Below are 19,017 nucleotides of genomic sequence, written 5' to 3' on the forward strand. Positions count from 1 at the left end.
TGCTTCACGATGCCATAGAAGAACTTTTTTGTCTAAATGGCTCCATAAAGAAGCATTATCATCTGAAGAACCTTTCTGTTTCACAAAAGGTTCTTTGTGGCGAAAGAAGGTTCTTCAGATTATAAAAAGGTAAGAAAGAGATGGTTCTTTAACTGAATGGTTCTTTGTGGAACAAAAAATGGTTCTTCTATGGCATTGCTGTGAAGAACCTTTTAAAACATATTTTTTTTAAGAGTGTACATTTGTTAACAGTAACTAACAATGCAAAATACTTAGAAGGCATTTATTAATCTTGGTTAATATTAATTACAGCATTAACTAATAGATTATTAAAAGTAATAGTTTGGTTAATATTGTTTAATGGACCTGAGCTAACATGAACTGTTGTATTTTCATTATCAATTGTTATAAAACATTAATAAATACTGTAAAAAATGTATCGTGTTAACTAATAGGTCTTTATTGTAAGGTGCTACCCCAAAAATTATACAGTGGTACTACTCTGGGGTATTTTTGGAAACAGTATTGTAGTAATACATTAGATTTTTGTACATTAAGTGGTTAATATGATTAAATGCCAGATAGCAAGAACGTTTGGGCCAGATGTGGCTGATAGCTGTCACGTTTGGCCTAGGTATGGCATGGCTGAGCACATATGGGCCAAACTTGTACCATATATGTTTTGCCATGGCTTTAGAATTGGAGGGAATTTTCATTTGGGTAACTTTTTGTATTAAGGTATATGGCCCATATGACAGTACACAGACGAGAGCCATATATGGCTCGGATATGGCACATCCTGAAATATGTTAAGTTATGGTTAACATTTGGCTTTTACTTGGAAAAACACACATAGTCATGTGGTTCGTGGCAGTCCACATGTCAGCCCATTCATTCATTCTTCCTGTATTCCTATTGGTGGATTACTGAAAATTTGAAAATATGTCCGTTATTTCCCGCTCTGCTCCCTCTTTACAACAGCCTTTGCCCAGACACACTCTTATTCAGGTAAGTGCAGTTTTGGTGTTTAAAATGTTTTCTAGGGATGTAATTGTACGCTTATTTGTACAGAAAAAAAAGAGTGCTTAGGTATGTGTACCGAACAAACACAGTTTCGTTTTGACCACGATCATGTGCTGAATTCATATACATGAATAAAACTTCATTATACATACCTCCTGTCCAGTAATCACGATAAGCTTTGTGTTTTATTATTTCCGATAAGCCTCATCTTTAAAATTATGTCTATTATATTAGAAAATTGAAACGATAAATGCCTTTTTGACGCTCTTCGATTGCGTGACAGACCGCTGTAAGTAATGTGCGGAGTGCGCATGAATGCGATCATCCCTTTCTCCTTTCTACTAGTTTTAACGTGATTTAAAAACTAACAGATCTCTCTTGTCTCATGTAATCTCAATTAGTTTTCCTACCGTGGAAAAATGCTAATAAAACATGATTACCTACGAGCACTCATGTCATATTTGTTTTAATATTCAAATAATATCTAATACTAATCATGATATGCTGCTAATGTTCTTTTTTCTATCCTTTTTCCTGACAGACTGTGAAAGAAAGGCTGGTGAGACTTACTAAAAGTATCCATTATTGTTCATTTATTTACTCATTTGACATTTATACCACACTTTGTTGTTCTGTGTACTTCTGTTATTAAATTTGTTATCATATTAACAATGTCTGTGAATCAATTTTGTGTTTAAGATGCTTTAAGATTTACTGTGTAATTGGTATTTTAAATAAATGATAGGTGTGGCATAAGTATGGTTAAATTATGGCTTTTGATATATCAGCCACATGTGGTCCACATACGGGCCATAGCCCACAGAACTCAGCCATATAAGAATACCATATAAGATCCATATATCAGCCACATCTGTTTTCATGATTTGGCTCATTTTAGGTTGGTTTATGGCACTGTTTTGGCTTGGTTCTGGCTAAAAAGATGTGGACCAGTTTTGGGCCCGGGGAACCAAAACACTAAAACTAACTAAAAAACACCTAAAACAGCTGATTTAGTAAAATAAATTTAAAAACAAGCCAAAACCAGTTGATTTAGCAAAAAACTGTTAAAAACCAGCTCAAACCATGCTTATTTAGCAAAACCAGCTAGAACAAGCTGATTCAGTAAAAAAGCCAACATAACCACCAGCTAAAACAAGCTGATTTAGTACAAACCCAACAATCAGCTAAAAACCAGATGGTTTAGGAAAGAAACCCAGCCAAAACCAGCTAATTTAGTAAAATAAACACTAAAAACAACTAATTTAGCAAAAACAAAAAAACAAAAAAACAACAACAACAACTAAAAACCACCTAAAACAGCTGATTTAGCAAAATAAAATTTAAAAACCAGCCAAAACTAGTTGATTTAGCAAAAAACGGTTAAAAACCAGCTTAAACCAGCTTATTTAGCAAAACCAGCTAAAACAAGCTGATTCAGTAAAAGCCAACATAACCACCACCTAAAACCAGCTGATTTAGTAAAAACCACCTAAAACCACCTGATTTAGCAAAATAAGTTAAAAACCAGTTTTTTTAGCAAAAGAAAACAGTTAAAAACCATGCTGATTTAGTAAAAAACCCACACTAAAAACAACTCATTTAGCAAAATAAAAGTTAAATACTGCTAAAACAACTTAAAACCTAGTTAAAACAGTTAAAACCCAGCCAAAACCAGCTGATTTAGCAAAACTAGTTGATTTAGCTAAATAAATGTTAACAACCAGCTAAAGCTGATTCAGTAAAAAAAAGCCAACAATCAGCTAAAAACTAGCTAAAACCAGCTGATTTGGTAAAAAAAAACCACACTAAAACAGCTGATTTATGGAAAAACAAAACAAAATGAAATGAAAAACAACCAGATTTTTCAAGCCAACTTAATGAATTTCTCACTGCAAGTTGAATCACTTTAAATTTATTAAAATATTTGTTCATCGTTTTTTATTGTCCAAAGACTAACAGAAACAGCCTTATGAAGATAAACAAACAACAACAACTATAGTTGTTTACTATACAGAAACATACAGGGCAGAAAACATTATCGTGTTTGAAGAACAGAATTTAAGGAGAGGTTTTCAACATAGTCCCAGAGGGGTGTCGATATCGGCCAAACGTCATTAGGCTTTTAAATTATAAGTGAGTTTCTCAAGTTGCAGTATGTTGATGCCTGAGAAATTTTGAAGGATGGTACCTGAGGGGATGACCAAAGTAACGATATACATTTCTTTGCCAGATAAACCAGAATTAGAAAAGATATTTTACGTGGAATTCAAACACTGTCTCCATTCCAGTGTTCAGTAGGACAAACAAAATCGCAATTTAAGAAGTTCTTCAATAATATGATGTATTGTTGTCCAGAATTAAATAATTTTATCACAATACCAAAAGCATAGAAAGGTTCCCTAACCTTTTTTTTTTAAACAAAGACTAAGAATTTCTGTACATCATTAAGCACAGTGACCTGAGATAAAGTCTGTTAATTAATTTATAATTAGGGTTATGAAGCCCCAGGAAAATACAGTTTAAATTAAAGATTATTACATACAGCAGACCAGTCAGCATTATCAATGCCATTGTCCTTTTCCCAAACGGTCTTCAAAAGGCAAATGTATCTAGCAAGGCATTGTATATTTCATATATTAACCCCTTAGTAAATCGATTAAAATCTGTTTAATTCCAGTCAGTTTTGTTCAGTTTCAGTCAAGGGATTGTATAAAATGACACATCCAAAGATATTTAAAGAAATGTGTTTTCACTATGTTGTATTGATCCAATATCTGCTGGAAAGATTGAAGATGTTTCCTAGAAAAAAAGCAAGATATTTGAGAAATATCTATTTTTAACCAGGCCTAGAGACTGATGTTGTTCAGGGCAGCAAGAAAATCTGGATTATAAGTAATAGGGAATAACAAAGAAAGGCAAGATGGTATCCTAAGATATGATTTTACATCTCTCCTTGCCACTTTACTTAAAAAAATACCATGGTACATGAATATGGTAATCATTCAGTACCATCACTGTATTGTAAAGGATGTAATTGAATTCTGTGAATTTAGTTTAATATAAAAAGATGATGCATTAAAGACATTTGAACAGATGAAATCCATTCTCTGAAGATGCTTCTCTACTGCCTGTTTGGGCTTTGATGATAGAAATTAGTTTTTTGTACCTAACCAGAGTGAAAAAGTGTTTAGCACAAAATTGCTTCCCTTCTACGAGGAATTGCTGATATGGACACAAAAAGAGATGTTCAGGTACTTGTTGTGACAAGCAGTGCATGACTGAGCCAGTGGAGATTTACTGTCTATTACTGCAGCACATCAACACACACATGAAGTGTGAAAGTGTGTGTATGTTTGGGTGTCTTTTTAAAGCAGCATCTATGTGTGTGTTGAATTGGATGTGTGAGATGCAAATTCCTGCGCTGTGACAGCTGTAACATAGCTAGCCCTGCCGCAATGCAGTGCATGTGTGTATTTGTGAATTCAAATGCCATAATCTCTCAAAATCTTTCAAATTTATTGCAGAACAAAATGCAATCTCATTATCACTCTCCCTGGCCATCTGTAGATAAAATGAAAAGAAGTCCTGATGAACCATTTAAATAAACAATTTTGAGGTTGTCCACTTGATTTTCCCAGCTGTGCAATGAAGATGATATTTATTTAATGGTTTCTTTGTGTTTCAGCCACAGAACAGACGTTCTCTGAGTGCTGTGGTTGTTGATTTTATCTCAAATGCTTGTTCCGTATTGAGCTCTTAATTGACTGTAAACCCATCACGGCCTGAGTATGTACTGCTCACACTGCAGCATATTTTTATGTCCTATCTGAACTCATTACTGCTTGTGGTTGTAAATGTGATGTCTTTGCAGAGTGCAGATAAGAATGTAATGGAACACTGGTACCTTAATTTCCTAGAATCCCCTTTGCATCTTTACTGCTGTTTATACTCTAAAGTGAAATATAGACAAACCAAGTGATTGGGTTGTTTTGACCCAGCAGTTGGATTAAATGTTTAACCCAACCTTCTGGGTAGTTTTATTTTACTTTAGAGTAATATTGTAAAATATTATTACAATTTGAAATTTCTCTTTTGAATTTTAACATATTTTGAAGACCCCCTTTGGTGAAAATTAAGTTTTAATGTTCTTAAAGACAAATTCATGCCAATTCATCAGTCAACACCATTTCTTTTCTCCTTACTAAAGGCTCAAAAAGCATTTTTACACACTTGCAAATTTACAGAAGGCCGTTTACACCACTGAATAAAAAAGGTTATTGTGAATTTTTATCTCACAATTCTGACTTTTCTTCTCAGAACTGTCAAATATGAACTTGCAATTGCAAGTTATAAAGTCAGAATTGCAAGGTTTTCTCAGAACTGTAAGATATAAACTTGCAATTGCAGGTTATAGTCATAATTGCAAGGTTTTCTCAGAACTACGAAATATAAACTCGCAATTGCAAGTTATAAAGTCAGAATTGCAAGGTTTTCTCAGAACTGTAAGATATAAACTCGCAATTGCAAGTTATTGTCAGAATTGCTTGATATAAACTCGCAATTGTGAGTTATAGTCAAAATTGCTTAATATAAACTTGCATTGTGAGATATAAAGTCAGAACTGCGAAATATAAATTCACAATTCTGACTTTTCTTCTGAGAATTGCTTGATATAAACTCGCACTTGTGAGTTATAGTCAGAATTGTGTGATAAACTCACAATTCTGACTTTTCTTAGAATTGAGATATAAACTTGCAATTGCAAGTTATAGTCAGAATTGTGAGATATAAACTCGCAATTGTGAGATATAAAGTCAGAATTGTGAGATATAAATCCACAATTCTGACTTTCTTCTGAGAATTGCTTGATATAAACTGGCACTTGCGAGTTATAAAGTCAGAATTGCGAGATATAAACTGACAATTCTGACTTTTCTTCTTAGAATTGAGATATAAACTTGCACTTGCAAGTTATAGTCAGAATTGCTTAATATAAACTCACAAGTAAGAGTTATAAAGTCAGAATTGTGAGATATTAATTCACAATTCTGACTTTTTTCTGAGAATTGCTTAATTTATACTCACAGTTGCGAGTTATAAAGTCAGAATTGCTTGATATAAACTCACAAGTAAGAGTTATAAAGTCAGAATTGTGTGATATAAACTCACAATTGCGAGTTATAGTCAGAATTGCAAGATATAAACACAATTCTGACTTTTACTCTCAGAAAAGTTAGATATAAACTCGCAATTGCGAGTTATAAAGTCAGAATTGTGTGATATAAACTCACAAATGCGAGAAATATAGTCAGAATTCCAAGATAAGAACACACAAATCAGATTTGTTTCTCAGAATTGTGATATAAATTTGCAATTGTGAGTTATAAAGTCAGAATTGCTTGATATAAACTCACAAGTAAGAGTTATAAAGTCAGAATTGCAAGATATAAACACAATTCTGACTTTTACTCTCAGAATTGTGTGATATAAACTCACAAATGTGAGAAATAAATTCAGAATTCCAAGATAAGAACTCACAAATCAGATTTGTTTCTCAGAATTGTGATATAAACTTGCAATTGCGAGTTATAAAGTCAAAATTGCGTGATATAAACTCTCAACTGCGAGTTATAAAGTCAGAACTGTGAGATGATAACTTGCAATTCTGACTTTTTTCTTGCAAATGCGAGTTTATATCTTGCAAATCTGTTTTTTTTTTCTTTTCTGGGAATTCTGACCTTTTCTCAGAATTGTGAGATAAACTCACAATTGCTAATTATATATATATATATATATATATATATATATATATATATATATTTATTTATTTATTTCTCAGAATTGTTAGTTTGTCTCACAATTCTCGTTTGCAACTCGCAATTGCAAACGACATTCTCAGAATTGTTTATATCACATAATTCTGACTTTATAACTTGCAATTGCAAGTTTCTATCACAATTATGGGAAAAGAAGTCAGAATTATTTTAAATTCAGTGGTGGAAACGGACGTCCATACGAATTCTCTTATAATACCAAACAAGGTGTAGATGCAATGTTAATAAGAGTGTTGCCGTGTAAAGCTTAACTAATTGTAACGTAACTTTGTGACAAACTATTAAGAACATTATTATCAAGTTGAAACATTTTTATGTGTAAATAATTTTTTTTAATAAATGTATTTTGTATAAATAATATACCCATACATACACACATCTATATGTGTGAGTGTATTTCTGATACATGCCAGGGAACTCAGACTTTGAGTTCAGTATCAGCAAGGGGTTTAACTTCACAGATTACATGATAAAACATCTGAAGATGTGAATATGAGAGGGATTGTGGCAAAGGGAATCGCTTGAGGATTTGTGAGAGATGCCATATGGTCCATTATTAATTCAGCATTACGGTAATTATACAATCTTGATTTTAGCAATGTCTTGCCCTGCTGTTAATATCCATCATAATCTTAATTTTCCCTTCTCATCCTCCTCTTTGCCTCTTTCTCTTCTTCACACATTTTACAGCTTCCTTTGAAGCCTCAGTAGAAGCAGAAATAAAAATTCATTCACATTGCCTTCAGCTTCGAACCCTGGGATGCTTTTGAAGAGTTTGTTTCCACAGGAAAACTCTGACCATCACACATGGAAGTTTTAGTGCTGTTAGCATTTTGAGTTTCAAATTGAGAATACTGAAATAGATCCGCATACAGCAGCAAGGGCTTGGGTAAAGTTAATCTCATCCTTTAAAATCCCTGGAAATGAAAGAAGAAACCCTCTCTTATCTTCTCCATTTCACCTCACACCACTGCAGTATATAATATTACAAATGTTTCTATATATATCTGTAATAGAACTACATTAAATACTATATAATTCAAGGTGTTATATGACAGGTGGCCAAATAAACGCACTTAAAGCCAATACATATTTGAATTAGCGAAGTGGAGAACTAGACTAGATGCCTTTTGTCAATAAAAACAAAATGATTTTTGCTATTAAATGAGCTGAAGCAATACATAATTATGTTCTTTACAGCTTACTTAATAATTGTTGTTGGGACAACATTAATATTTTTTGTTGGCATAATTAACTGGGCCTTAGATCTGTAGTTTCCAGCATGCTTTGCATTGTACTGCATTAAGAGAGAAAATGTTGAAATTAAGTGTAATTGTATGTGTTTTTCAGTAAAGGGAAAGTGTTTAATGTTCAGTTATGATACTATCTAGAAGAGTATCTGTTATGTTTTTGAGTTTTGTAGTTGTGCTAGGGGAGCTTGTGCTTATAGGCTGTGGGAGGCTATGTGATATATATTGTAATATATGTGTGTTCTTTCATTTAATGAGCAATAACTCTGCTAATGCTAGTACTGAGACCAGTCTCTTCTTTGCTTATATAATATTATACTACATATCATAGTAATAAATGTCTTTAACATGCTGTTGCTAGTTGTTAGCTGAAATCAATTAAAGGAGAAGTTTACTTTTAGAATTTCCTGATAGTTTACTCACCCCCATGTGATCCAAGATGTTCATGTCTTTCTGTCTTCAATAGCAAAGAAATTAAGGTTTTTGAGGAAAACATTCCAGGAATTTTCTCCATATAGTGGACTTCAATGGTAGTCTCGCGTAGCCTGACCTTCAGACTGACGGCTGAAGGTCTGGAATTCATGGCAGCTTTCATTGGCCAAGTCCCGCCCATAAGACCGTTTGATCGACATGTCAAACAACCAATCACATTTCGTTTCGTTCAGCGTCACGTTTCGGTGCGTGGAAATGCCCCCACAACAACAGACTGGCGTGCAACAAGTCAGTCATTGAAATAACCAGCATTGAAAGATAACGAAGAAGAGGGAGAACAAGCAGTAAGTCAGTAATTTGTTTGCGAACGTCGCAAATGTGTATAACAACAATGGCGTCTGCATAAGCACCTTTTAGCAAAACGCCGAGTAAATCAGTCTGCGCTTTGTTTCCCGGCGGACCGAAAATAAACCCGACACTCGCGTCTCCCGGAATTCCGGTCAAATTCAACTAATCAGATGACGACTTCGACATTCCTGAAGTGTTTCCAGTTAAGTGTACCATATGCATCAGATGTTCAGCCAACGTTCCGTGGGCGTGACGTCTGAGCCTGAGACTACTTCAATGGTGGCCAGTGGTTTGAAGGTCCAAATTACCCAGCCGAAGATCTGTCAGTTTTTTAAAACTATAAAAATGTATATACGTTTTAACCACAAATGGTCATTTTGCACCAGCCCGACCTCAGCGCATTACGCAGTCACGTTGGAAATGTCACGTGTGACGTAGGCGGAAGTAAAACAACGATGTTGGACGATTTTGAAGTTGGAGGTTAACATAAGATGGAATTTTTTGCCCTGTCCTACGCTCTTAAAAATTAAGGTGCTTTAATAGGTTCTTTTCAGCGATGCCACAGAAGAACCATTTTTGATTCCTCAAAGAACCATTCAGTCAAAGGTTCCTTATAGAACCATCTCTTTTTTATAATCTGAAGAACCTTATTTCACCACAAAGAACCTTTTGTAAAGCATAACGTTTCTACAGATGTTAAAGGTTCTTTATGGAACCATTTAGACAAAAAAGCTTCTTCTATGGCATTGTGAAACACCTTTATCGCAGATCTAGTGCTCTCATCATTTGGGGTTAAAAAGTATATTCTTTTTTTTTTTTTTTTTTTGTAGAAAATGGACAATCAGTAGATAAGACCCTTATTCCATGGCTGGGAGAACCCATTGAAGCTGCATTAAAACTGCAATTCGGACCTTCAACCCGCTGATCCCCATTGAAGTCCAGTATATGAAGAAAAATCCTGGAATGGTTTTCTCAGAAACCTTAATTTATTTGCCACTGAAGACAGAAAGACATGAACATCTTGGATCACACAGGTGTGAGTAAATTATCAGGAAATGTTTATTTTGGAAGTGAACTAATCTGTTAAGAAGGTTTGACAAAATGTGTTTACCTTGTTTTAGTCTTGTTGTACAGACCTAAACTAATTGCATGGATTTTAGTTAATTTAAATGTTAATTTAGTGATGTTTATTAAAGAGACTATGTTTTTTAGCACAGAAAATGGTGGGTGGAGTTAGTGTAAATAGCCTTTGCCAATTGGTTACACTCTAAGAAAAACCTGGGGGGTGCATTTCCCAAAAGCATCGTTAGCTAACTATGGTCGTAAGTTCCATTGAACTCTATTGGTAATGACGGAACTTTCGGCCATGGTTGCTTTTGGGAAACGCACCCTAGATCTCATGGCAGTTCATACATATTTTACAAGTGGCTAATTCATACAAATTCATACAACCTCACTTGTATGATTTTGTATGATTTGTGAAAAAAATCGCACATATTTTACGAGATGGCAAATTCGTGGGAATTCATACAAACAACCCAGGCTCTTGAAAATATGTGCCTCTATATAAATTTCTGAAACACCATAATTACATACCTTACTGCATGTTTCGCAGCAGTTTCAAAGTGAAATGATACTCCAGAGAGTGCCGCTAAAAAACACGCATTCAATATATGACACATTGTTGCTTTTTTATTACGCTGCTTGAGGTACGTATTGCGGCTGTTCAGTTCAAATATCCGGGGAGTGTCACTAAAGGTTAATGCTCTATCCTGTTGGAAACTTCCCCTACACCAAACCCAACCCTAAACCTACCTGATAGTGTTAACAAATCCAAAAGTGATATAAAAACACCTTTGTTGATGTAGCCGCGCTATTTTAACTTCCTTATATATTCCTTAATAATCTGCAAGTAATTGTGTGAAAATTAGGCTTTATTAATCAAAATACTGTACCTCTGACTCTGTATATCATACTCTTTGTGAAAAGGAATAAAAGTTGTAGAAGTTTTACTGCCTCTAGTGTAATTTCAACTGGAAACTGCAGTGATTGGAACATATACAGTATCTCCTCACATTGTGAGTACACTCCTCACATTTCAGCAACTATTTTAGTATATCTTCTCAAGGGACAATACTATAGAAATGAAACTTGGATATATTTTGGAGCAGTCAATGTGCAGCTTGTTTTGCAGGATAGATTTTCAGTCCCCTGAAAATGACTCAACATGCAGCCATTATTGTCAAAATAGCTCCAAAATGTCAATATATTGTGTTAGCACTGTTGTTATTTGCCACTGCTGGACGTTATACACATGGTGCTTCTCCACCTTATGCTTGAGGATGCCCCACAGGTGCTTAGGATTCAGGTCTGGAGACATACTTGGCCACCTCATCATCTTCAGCTTTCTTAGCAAGGCAGTTGTCATTTTGGTGTTGTGTTTGGGGTTGTTGTTATGTTAGAAAACTGCCGTTCAGCCTAGTTTCTGTAGAGAAGGCATCATGTTCTGCTTCCAAATGTACAGTGCATAATGGAATCCATTTTTCCCTCAAAGACCATTATGCTACCACCACCATGCTTGACTGTAGGCAAGACACTATTTTTTTGGTACTCCCCACCAGGGCATCGCCGCACATGTTGGACACGATCTGAGCCAAACAAGTTTATCTTAGTCTCATCAGACCACAGGTTCCAGTAATTCATGCTCTTGAGCAGGTTGTCTTCAGCAAACTGTTTGCAGGATTTCTTATAAGCCAAGATTCAATGTACTGTACGGATTCAATCTACTGGGTTAATATGAATGAATTTTGAACTTTACACAGTTTAACCCTTAGTGTTGTGCTTCAGGGTTAAATGAAATTACCATTACATTTTCCATTTTATGTGGATTTTTGTATTTGCCTAATTTAAAATAGAGAGATTTTACATATTTAAAGCCAAAGTTCTCCAATTACAATCCATTTTACCTCCATAATTTAATGTATGTTGTTTCAGAGGCAGATGTTTTGTTGAAAGATTACTGGAACCAACATTTTTTTTTATTGAGAATAGCATGCAAAAAATTTATAAAAGGTCAAATTTGAATGATAAGCTTTACTCTGCAATGAATAATACACATGCACACAAACACTCTCTCTTGTTTTCTCCCTCTCTCCCTCCGTGTTGTTTGCTTCACATGATCTGTTAGAGGACAGCAGGTGAAACTGGATGGCTATTATATTTTGACCTTTACATGTCCTCATCCCCATCTCTATCAGAATCCCTGTCTCCCTCCCTAACAATATCTTTCACTCTCTTTCCCTTCCTCCCTGCCTCTCGTTCCATTTAATTTCTCTGTTCAACGGTCTGGTGGCATTTGGAGTTTCCTGCTGGGCTGAAGAAGATGGAAAATGTTCAGAAAAGAGAAAAAGTGCTTTTTCTTTTTTTTTTTCCTCCTTTCTTTTTTTTTTAAAAAAAAGAAAGGGTCTATATTTTGTGACCTGCGCTCTTTACACTGATCAATAATCCATGGGCTCAGTGGAGAGATTGCTGTGTGTGTTTCAGTGAGAAAAAAGTGAATTTTCCATTGCAGATGGACGTGGGGAGCAGCGGGAAGCCTTCTGCCAGTCCACTCAACCTTGGCAGAATCATTTCTCTGTCTCACAGACAGATACAGACAACTTAATTTACATGTTTTTAATATTTAGTGAGAGTTTCTGGAGACATTGTGCTGATGGCTGCTGCAGCTTTTACTGCATAACATGTACAGCGATGCTCTTAGCAGATGCGTTCCTACTAAAACATCTTAGAAGAAAATGCATCTGTCATTCTTGTGAATATTACTGTGCGATGTTATGAAACAATCAGCAGGTCGCCAACTCAAGTACCAAGAGTGAAATGGTTTTAATAGCTGATGTGCAAAAGGCACATAAAACCTTCCAGCTTTTAGTAGTCGATTTTTGCGAAACTAATATATATATATATACTGAACATTATTATTATTATTATTTGAATAATATACAATTTATTGTGCTTTATGACTATTTCTCTATAATATTTTAATGAAAATGTCATTTATTACTTTTGACAGTTATATGAGGCAAAAGAAGACTGAACAGTTCAACATGGCTTCTGCTTAGAGATCTGAAGGCTGCTAATCGAAGGTAAAGCTTTCTTTAGTTTTCTCTTTCTAGTTCTGTGTTTTTCTTTCTTTTCGTTATCTCTGGTTAATCAGGTTGTTTTTGTTGACCTTTCTGCTGCCACAGTCCACTGCACAATCAGTAATGGACGTGAATCAGTAATTAAAGCACATACAAACGGAAACAACATCATTAAATGCTTATCAAACTTTTATGTGCTACATTTGTGATTTGAGAGAAAGACAAGAAATGCAGTGTATCGCTTACCACCACACATGCACACACACACACACACACACACACACACACACACACACACACACACACAAAGAGTGGGAGGTGAATGACTCAACATCATATCAGACAGCTGTGACTTCAGAGGTCTGTGGTCGTGTTGCTTTACTTGGCAGGAAGGTGATTTTTCAGTCCTCAATTATTATATACAATAAAGGAGAGCTTATTACCATCCATCTTCTCATCTCTCCATCTTCAAGCTGCAGAGACCAGAATAAATATATAAATGGGTTTCAGAAGACTGAGCACTGAAAATGCTTCTTTTTTGCATTCTTCTGTGATATATTTTTTACATTAGAAATTATTATATATTCTTAGCACAACAGTTTAAATCGAAATCTAAAGTAAAAAAAATGTTTCACTATTTGGTTTGTCTTTCTGTTTGCTTTGATGACAGCAGCACTTGAGCTGCATGAGCGTCACAGGTTTGTGTGAGATCTGGTGATCATGTTCTCCAGCATGATTTGAGAAACATCCGGAGAACATCTTGTGCTTCAGTTAAAGCAAGAACATATTACTGTTTGTAAAAAGGATTTTACATGGCACAGATGTGCCTTCTAATGAAGTAGAAATCTTAAATATTTGCTCTGAATTGTGTCTGTTTTTAATAACAGTTTAAAGTCCTTAAAACTTTATTTATTTGTTAATTATTTATTTTTTAGATTTAAAAAAAATGAGTTTTGGACACTGTAAGTTAGGGTTGTCATGATTATCATGGCTTCAAAAATTCACAATAATGATATGTTGTGATATCTATAGAAATCTTAAAAGTTACATTAGAAAAATTTAAAATAATAATAAATAAATCATGCTATAAGTTAAATTAATCTTTTTTTCTTTTTTGACCACTGAATCACACTATTCCATATACAGTTGAAGTCAAAGATTTACATCCAACAATGTTAATTATTTTACCAAAATAAGAGGAATCATACAAAATGCATGGTCTTTTTTATTTAGTGCAACTTGAATAAGATATTTCAAATAAAAGATGTTTACATGTAGTCCACAAGAGAAAACAATAGTTGAATTTATAAAAAAATTACCCCTTTCAAAAGTTTACAAATACTTGATTCTTAATACTGTGTTGTTACCTGAACGATCCACTTTTTTTTTTTTTTTTTTTTTTTTAAGTTGTTCATTAGTCCCTTGTTTGTCCTAAACAGTTAAACGGCCTTCAGGTCCACAAATTCTTTGGTTTGTCAGCATTTTTGTGTATTTGGATCTTTTCCAACAATGACTGTATAATTTTGAGATCCATCTTTTCACACTGAGGACAACTGAGGGACTTATATGCAACTATTACAGAAGGTTCAAACACTCACTGATGCTTCAAAAGGAAACGCTATGCATTAAGAACTTTTTGAATTTTAAGATCAGGGTAAATTTAACTTATTTTGTCTGCTGGGAAACACAAGTATCCTCTGTAGCTTCTGAAGGGCAGTACTAAATGAAAAATAAAGATATTTAGGAAAATAATAAAAAGTTCAAAAGTTTACACCCCTGGCTCTTAATGCATCGTTTTTTTCTTCTGAAGCATCAGTGAGTGTTTGAAGCTTCCGTAATAGTTGCGTATGAGTAATAAACAAAAATGCTGAAAAAACGAAGAATTTGTGGGCAGTTTATCTGTTCAGGACAAACAAGGAACTCAAGAACAACTATCACTCAACAACAACAACAACAACAACAACAACAAAAACACAGCTGTGGATCATTCAGGTAACAACACAGTATTAAGAATCAAGTGTATGTAAACTTTTAAACAGGGTCATTTTTATAAATCCAACTATTATTAATTATTGTCTTGTGGACTATATGTAAATGTATTGTATGTGAAATATCTTATTCAAGTTAGTACTAAATAAAAAATGACATGCATTTTACCTGATTCCTCTTATTTTGATCAAATAATCAACATTTTGCAGATTCTGCAAGGTGTATGTAAACTTTTGACTTGAACAAATCACAGGTGAGAGTTTGACGCTCCATAAGTGTCATATTATCTTATGTGTAATATTCATTTCCAAATATCGCCGATTCCGGTATATTTTGACACCCCTAATTAACATGATAACAGTGTTTCATTATTAAATATCACAATTGTTGTCAATACCAGTATATCGCAGCACCCCTACTGTGAGTGTTTGCGTAAACAAAACCATGAATGGAAGAATGTTTGAAACAGTGGATGCTTGAGGATAAACTTCAATGTGTGTGTACAGTATGTGCGAGATAATATGTGTGTGTGAACTCCAGAACACTTAATAGAACAGTCTATTTTCAGTGAGGCTTAGTGAAGCAGGTCTGCATGGCAAGAGGTTAATGAAGGAAGGGAAGACTCGTCTAAATTATTCACACCATCCCCACTCCTCTTTTTCATCAATCCATCACTGACCTCTACCTTTCCCAACTGCCCACATATTAATGCCTTCACCTTTAATAGTAGATGCATTTTGTATTTGTTCAGATTGACTGCTTTTGTCAGCCGGTTCAACAAAGAAAGTCATTCTATATTTAGTGTTCAATTTGCAAGCCTAAAGTTTATTTCAAAACAAACAGGCAGCATTTTGAAGGGAGAATAGATATGTGAGCTGTGAGATTTGGATGTGTAGATGGAGCATATGTAAAGAATCCACTCTTCATACATACTGTGTGCTTTTTTGAGATGATCTTGTCCATATTTCCTGCAGTGTGAAGAGGGTGCTGTCAGGAGATGAGTGAAGGGCCATGGGGCACAACGATGAATAAGCAGTCAAGAGTGTCTTTATGAAAGGCTTTCTCAGATTGAATCTTTGTGTAGGCTCTAAAGGCCCTCTGAGAGCCAAGGGACTCCTTGTGGTGACGTGTACAGAATACTCTGTATTTCATTTTATGAACCACCACAGTTTTTTGTGGCCTTACTTGACTTTTTTTTTTTTTTAAATCCAAAGCACCTCACAGCATTAATTGAGGACTGTTTCCTTTTAGATAACATAAGTACAATGGATAGAAACTTGGCTATCATTCAGAAGTTGTTTTCTGGGTTTTCTACTTTCAGGGCACTTATTAATTCAGACTTCCCATAGGTGGTGTAACCTGGAGTTCAATCCCTGCTTTTAATTAGAATTTTATTTTTTCCCCTTTATGTCCTCTCATAATGTTGGACAAATTTATATATCGTTTTATAACTCTTCTAAAGTAGTTTTTAAGCCAATTAATACATTTGAGCAAGGATGCATTGATGTATAAAGTGACAGTAAAGACATCGTAATGTTAGAAAAGTTTTCTATTTCAAATAAACGCTGTTTCCAATATTGATAATAATAAGAAATGTTACTTGAGCACCAAATTAGAATATTAGAATGATTTCTGAAGGATCATGTAACACTGACTAAGTACTGATGCTGAAAATTCAGCTTTGCCATCACAAATCAAATTAATAACATTTAAAAATATCTTAAACACAGCCAAGACACTGCAGGTGAATAGGGTAAAAAAACAAACATAGTTATCGCCTTGCTTACCCAATGATTGATTACACTCATAATTGCAAAAAGATTTTGTATTACAAGTTTTCTAAAATGTTAGATTAAATATGCAAATGAGGCAATATTTAATGAAATGTGTGCTAATTTGCATACATTTCTAGTACAAAAATGGAAAATAAAGTGTAAAGTCGGCAACACCAAAGCTCCAAAAAAATATATCAAAAATATTTATTTATAAAACAACTTTCGCATAGCGTATGTAACGTTTCGAGCATGCAGGCTCTTCATCAGACAAATTGAATACTGATATGCCACTCTTTATATCTCCAGGTGATCAAAATCACATGACCAAACACCATGTTAATGACCAATACATCAACAACTACAATAAATGTAAAACACTTTTTTTTTTTTTCAAAAAAGTGTTTTTTGAAGTGTACATTAATAACAATATTGTTGTATTTTGCATAGTTTTACATGTTTTTGGGTGTAGATTTATTGTAGTTGTTGATGTATTGGTCAGTAACATGGTGTTTGGTCATGTGATTTTGATCACCTGGAGATATAAAGAGTGGCACATCAGTATTCAATTTGTCTGATGAAGAGCCTGCATGCTCGAAAGGTTACATGCGCTATGCGAAAGTTGTTTTATAAATAAATATTTTTGATATTTTTTTTGGAGCTTTGGTGTTGCCGACTTTACACTTTATTTTGTACTTGTTGCTTTTTAGTCGAGCACCCATTTGAGACTGATGTGCGTGCTTTTGTTTCATTTTTCTTCGTAGTACAAAAATGGATACACTGGTTGAGTTTCAAAATTCTTGTTTACATTTTTTTTGACAGATTAGAGTCAAAAGTTTTTACAGAGGGAATTTTTGTCACTCCATAATTCAGCAAATACTTAGAACAGACAGAAAACACTATATTTTCTATATTATATAATTTTGGGGGGAATAAAATATAGTATGTAATCAAGCTAATTATATGTGAACAAATCCCTCTGTAAAAACCTTCAGGATATAGACAGGAGTAAAAATGTAAAGTTTGGTGTGCATAAGTGTTACTGAAGTGGATATTTTTGGCTCAGTGTAGGAGAAAAAACTAATTTCGAGAAAACAAGATTAAAAATATTAATTGTAATTTAAATCTATTGCCACAAAATAGATAAAATGCTATAAAATAAACACTTAACAGTGCCTTTTGGATGTTTTCTTTCTACTAGTCTGAAAACACACACACACACACACACACACACACACACACACACACACACACACACACACACACACACACACACACACACACACACACATGTTGGGTTTACATGTTTTATGGGGACATTCCATAGGCGTAATGGTTTTTATACTGTACAAACCGTACTTTCTATCGCCCTACACCTACCCTACACCTAAACCTAGCCCTCACAGGAGATTGTGCACACTTTTACTTCATCAAAAAAACTCATTGTGCATGATTTATAAGCCTGTTTCTTCATGGGGACCTAAGAAATGTCCCCACAAGGTCAAAATCTACTGGTATTCCTATCCTTGTGGGGACATTTGGTCCCCACAACGTGATGAATACCAGGTACACACACACACACACACACACACACACACACACACACACACACACACACACACACACACACACACACACACACACACACAAATTTGTTTCCAAAATTTGACAGATGCCCTTAAATTCTAATAATATTTCACAAAATTAATGTTTACTGTCTTTTTGCAGCTTTTATGAGAATTAAAGACTTCTTTCATATATATTTGCATTTATATGCTTTTCAGTTCATGGGTTGCCTTTACTTGGCGCTGAACCTGCATTAGTTTCCCATCTTTTGTGGCTTCCTAGTGCCTCGCTGACATTTGCGTTTTAATAGCGGCAGTGACTTCTGAAAGGTAACACTGAAAATAACATTTCACTTCTCAGCAGTAAGATTCGAAATAGCTCTACTTATCGGCTTCTGGAGTCAGACTGTTGTGAGAGTGAAGGCCACATGTCTTTGTGCCGCTTTGAGGAGTTTCCTTCAATCAGTCTTCTAAACATTGTTGCTGCAGTTTATAAGGGCACCGCTACACTTCAGTCATTGCTTGTAAACTAGTGCAGTCCCTAAGGCAGGAGTGGGAAAAATTCTGGAAAGGTCTTTAAAGTTCCACTTTTCTTTACATTAAAAGGTGCTTTTGACTTTCAGTTGACATGCAATCAATTCTGGTTTAGACTTTGAGTGTGAAAG

At 34.5% G+C, this 19,017-nt stretch overlaps 1 protein-coding gene across 1 annotated transcript in view; it reads left to right on the forward strand.

Moving 5' to 3' along the window:
• Positions 1-19,017, forward strand: part of LOC141326412 (ciliary microtubule inner protein 5-like) — a 49,765-nt gene that overhangs the window by 2,762 nt on the left and 27,986 nt on the right. The window contains exon 2 of the mRNA XM_073835161.1: positions 12,957-13,029. The gene's annotated coding sequence lies outside the window, so the exon portion shown is untranslated. The remainder of the gene's footprint in view (positions 1-12,956; positions 13,030-19,017) is intronic.

This window comes from Garra rufa, chromosome 2 (genome assembly GCF_049309525.1).
Source record: "Garra rufa chromosome 2, GarRuf1.0, whole genome shotgun sequence".
NCBI classification, from domain to species: domain Eukaryota; kingdom Metazoa; phylum Chordata; class Actinopteri; order Cypriniformes; family Cyprinidae; genus Garra; species Garra rufa.